Source organism: Nannospalax galili, unplaced genomic scaffold, assembly GCF_000622305.1.
Source record: "Nannospalax galili isolate Female #2095 unplaced genomic scaffold, S.galili_v1.0 scaffold643, whole genome shotgun sequence".
Classification (NCBI taxonomy): Eukaryota; Metazoa; Chordata; class Mammalia; order Rodentia; family Spalacidae; genus Nannospalax; species Nannospalax galili.
In genome coordinates this window covers 791,365-796,066 of record NW_008349457.1, presented here as the reverse complement: position 1 = coordinate 796,066, position 4,702 = coordinate 791,365, and the positions used below count along the sequence as shown (strand labels likewise).

The window sequence follows — 4,702 nt, the reverse complement described above, 5'->3', positions numbered from 1 at the left end:
TGAACTCAATCAAACTATCATTCCTCCTCAGCCTAGCATCCCTATTTGTGCATGCATAATTCTGTGATTTTAGACAAGACTTTTAGACACTGTCCCACATGCACACAGTTGCATGGTTTGGAGTTTCTAAACCACATTTCTCTCATTTGGGTAGAGGTTTCATCACCTGTCTGGACAATGGAAATTCCAAGGTTTGGGGAAAAAGAACAATCCAGAAAAGTTCATTATCAGGTAAGTTTTCAAATGTTTTCCTATTATGCCCACTTGGCAGATAACACATAAACTGACACCTTAGGACAGCGTTGACTCTGGTGCTATCTTTACACCTACTCCTCTCCAAGGGATGTTTGAGACTGAGAAGCATGGTATGGGGAATGAATTTCAATAGCCTGTATTAAGATGAACTTTAATTCATAATTGCTAAAAGCCGTAATTTCAGTTGGACACAAGCAAGATGATTTCAGTAGGTTAATTGATAAACAGTGATAACATCGGACAATGGAACAGTATTCAGTGCTAAGAAGACATGAGCAATCAAACATGAAGACACATGAAAGGAATGTGGCTACGGATTACTGAATGGAAAAAGTAACTTTGGAAAAGGTGCTTAACATGTTATGCCAGCTGGATGATACTTGGAAGAGACAAACTATGATGACAGTAGAAAGATCAGTGATTGGCCGAAGCTTTGGGAGGGGCGTGATTCCTCAGGGTTTGGAGGAAAGTGAAACCGCTTGTGTGAATTGAACTCAGCTCATTAGACTCTTGTCAGAAACGCGGAGTGAGCCTTGACTAGTGAGCTGAGTGTGGTGGTGTATGCCAATAACCAGCACTTGGGGGAGGCTGCGGCATGAGTGTCTGCAAGTTTGAGGTGAGTTTAGGCTGCATAGTGAGTTCAAGACCAGTCAAGCTATAAAGCAAGACTCTCTCTCAAAGGAAAAAGAAAGGTCACAAGGGAGGGAGGGAAGAAGGGAAGAAGGGAAGAAGGGCCAAAAAGTCACAAGTAACTCCTCAAATGCTTTATTTTGTGTTGTGTGATAGGTGTGACATGACTCATAGGCCATAGAGTCACTAGGATTGAGAGGAGGCAGGATGCACTTTGCTCCTCATGTGACTGAAGTTCTTTTAGAGCTAAACAAAGCCTCCATGACATGCAGGGGGTGGGGGGCGGGGAAGATCATGCTTTGTGCAAATGTAGCTGATACCACAAAGGTGACAACACGGAAAACTGAGGGAGGACTAGACACAGGGCTGTGTGAAAGCTGTTCCACCCTGCACTCCTCTGGAGGCCCCACTATCCCTGTTGCACAAGTCTCAGGGTCTGGGATTCTAGGACATAGTCCACATCCACTTGGGAAGAACGAGGCTCTGAACCTAGACAAGAAGTTCTCCTCGATCTGAGGGAGAAGGCAAGGCCAGAAACTTGCTCTTGGATATGCATTGCATTTGGGCTTAGCAGCACTGGGGTATCCTGTTTAAAGACTGGGACTCCATTTCTCACCCATGGTGACAAAAAAGCCATGTCACGTGCAACAAGACGCAGGGACAATTGCAAATCCATGATGGTAAACTGGAAATGATAGCACATGCCTTTAGTCCCAGGATTTGGGAGACAGAGGAGGTGGATCTTTATGGGTTTGTGGTCAGCCTGGTCTACACAGCGAGTTCCAGGACAGCCACGAACAAAGAAACAAAAAAGAAACAAAGGAAACATTGGTGGTGATGGAATTCACATTCCCATGGCAGTGCACTCAAAGGCTGACCTTCAATACGTCGTTCCCGATCATGTGGAATTTCTTTTTAGACAGCAAGGATCAAATCTTCTTAAGAAATTTCAGCCTTAATATACTACGGGGTTTAGTGACACTAATCAACTTATTGTAAAGAATATTTCTACAGTCTCATTCCAGCTCGTTTTCATTACTCCTCACAGGAAGCTCACGCCCACTAAGAGCCACCCCATCCTGATCACATCCATCTCCACCCCTCCAGTTTCTGTCCTAGTGGATTGGCCTATTCTGTACATTTTATGCCAAAAGAAGTACATGCACAAGTGCACATAAAAACACATAAACATACAAAACAACACACAAACACATACGTAAACACACACAAGCACGCACAACACACACAAAATAAACATACATACACACTTGCAGCACAAACATATACAACACATACACACCACATAAGCATACACAACACACAAGCACACAAAACAGAGAGAACATACACATAAACTCACAAATGTATACAACACGTACAAATATATAGAGCAGATACAGCACACACAAACATACACAATACACAAGCATGTACATACAATACAAATATGTACACAACACACACAGCACACATAAACACATCAATACATATACACACCCAAACATACACAACACATAAACACAAATGTGCAAAACACAGACACAAACATACACACACAAACACGTGCATAAACAAACATGTATAAACACACACAGACACACATACACAAACACATACCAATACATATATGGACACTCACAAAAGCATACATATAGACAGAGAAACACACACAAATGCACAAATGGAACAAATACACATACAACCACACACACAAACACATATACAGACACACACACAAACAAGACACAAACACACACATGCAGAAACACACACATACAAACACCCACAAATACATATATAGACAAAGAGAGAAACATACAGACACACAAACTAATGGCACAAACACACATACAAAACCATACACACGCATAACCACACACACCAACGCACATACACACACACATACAGACACATGGACACATACACAAACAAGACACAAACACACACACAAACACACACATACACAAATGCACACACCGTGCTTTGTGTCTTTGCATTTCACCTCTTTCACTGTCTTCAAGGTTCACCCATGTTGTAGAATATATGAGAACTCCTTTTTGTTGTTGATAGTCCACTGTATGACTGTGCCACACTTTGTTTAATCATTTAGTGATTGATGTGGACTTAGATTATTTCCATTTTTTGATATGAAAAATTATGCTAAAATGTTCTGTAAAAGTTTTTGTGTGCACATATGTAAAAATTATCCTGGGCATATATCTGGGAGTTGAACTGCTGAGTCTTATGGTGACTCTAGTTAACACGGACAAAAACCACAAAGTAAGTGGGTGAGCATTTTACACTCCCACCCATGGGGAGTGAGGGCTTCGATTTCTCTGCATGCTTGCCAACACTTGTTGTTGGAGGTATTACAGTCATTCTTGTGGACATGAAGTGAATTTGCATTCATCTATCAGACGCCATCTTCTTTGGATAAGTGTCTATTGAAATCCTCTTAAAAACTTTAATTGTGCTATTTGTCTGAATTATAAGCTCATCTCAGATACTCACATATTTTCTCTCAGATGCAGCGTCCTTTCACCTTTTTGATAAGGTCATTTTGTTACAGCAGCACTGGACTGTGGGAAAGCTACTTCTCCTGGTCAGGAGAATGGAATCTATCTGGCCTCGGTGGAGACCTGACATTGTAAGATACCCCAGACCTAAGAGTTAACCTACTGGGCCTGTCTGTCTCATGGCTAAGGGAACATCCTTCAGGAAGCGGATTCACCTGACACCACACTAAGAGACGAATGAACCCTTTTTGTGGGCTAGTGTACTTTTCTTCCCAGACATCCCTCCCCCGGTGACATCTCCCCTGGTGACATCCTTCCTCCCCTGGTGACACCCCTCCCCTGGTGACATCTCCCCTGGTGACATCCTTCCTCCCCTGGTGACACCCCTCCCCTGGTGACATCTCCCCTGGTGACATCTCCCCTGGCAACATCCCTCCTCCTCTGGTGACATCCCTCCCCTGGTGCAAGTGCTTCCAGTGGCTGCCATGGGGCTTTCAGTCTGGCTTCTTCTCTGAATTATTCAGAAAACTAACTTCTCTTTTCTTCTTTTTTCTCTTTTCCAAGGACTGTTTCCCTAACACGCTGGGCTTCATTCTTTGTCTAGGCTCTACTCTGCAGCACATGACTACTGGTCCATCATGTGGGTGATCCCCCAGCCAGCCTAACTCCAGTGGCCCGGCTTTTTCTTCATCTCCCTCCTCCTGACAGTTGCTGAGATTCACAGCTGCCTGCACTGGGGGTTTTCTTTTAAGCTTTAATATAATATTCCTCAAGTTTCCTTTTGAATCCGTTCTTCAATTCTTCTAAGAAAAGAGACTAAGAACCCCAAGAAGGAACCTGAATTTCCCCAGCAACACATGGCAGCCCAGATGAGACTCCCCCAAATTTGATGCACACATTTAAAACTTTTAATTTGATAAAGTCCAATTTGACTATGTTTTCTTTGCTGTACATGCTTTTGATGTCATATATAAGAATCCAGGATCATGATGAATTTGTGTTTCCATCTAAGAAGGCTAAAGTGTTAAATTATATTAAAGTCTGACCTGTTTGAAGTTTTTTTTTCATACAGAAAAATTCATTTTTAACACAATTGACACTACGATGCACATGTGTTTCTAATCTCTATATATCTGATTATTACTAGTCACAGTCGGTTACTTTCTGAGCTCCTTGGCATCTGAGCATGGATATAAAGTCGTCAGGGAGATTTCAGTGGTAATGGTTTTCACATCTACTAATTATTAAGGAGCAAGTTTTTATGTTTTGAAGAATTGTTATTTTTTTAATCATTTAAAATT

At 42.0% G+C, this 4,702-nt stretch overlaps 1 long non-coding RNA gene across 2 annotated transcripts; it reads left to right on the top strand.

The window, feature by feature from the left end:
- Positions 1-737: 737 nt before the first annotated feature.
- LOC115072647 lies at positions 738-4,434 on the top strand. Of its 2 annotated transcripts, none has more exons than XR_003851683.1 (3): positions 738-871; positions 3,458-3,532; positions 3,966-4,434. It is a non-coding gene; the product is annotated as an uncharacterized LOC115072647 (long non-coding RNA). The 2 variants fall into 2 exon arrangements; XR_003851684.1 differs by having other exon boundaries at positions 3,455-3,532.
- The last annotated feature ends 268 nt before the right edge of the window (positions 4,435-4,702 follow it).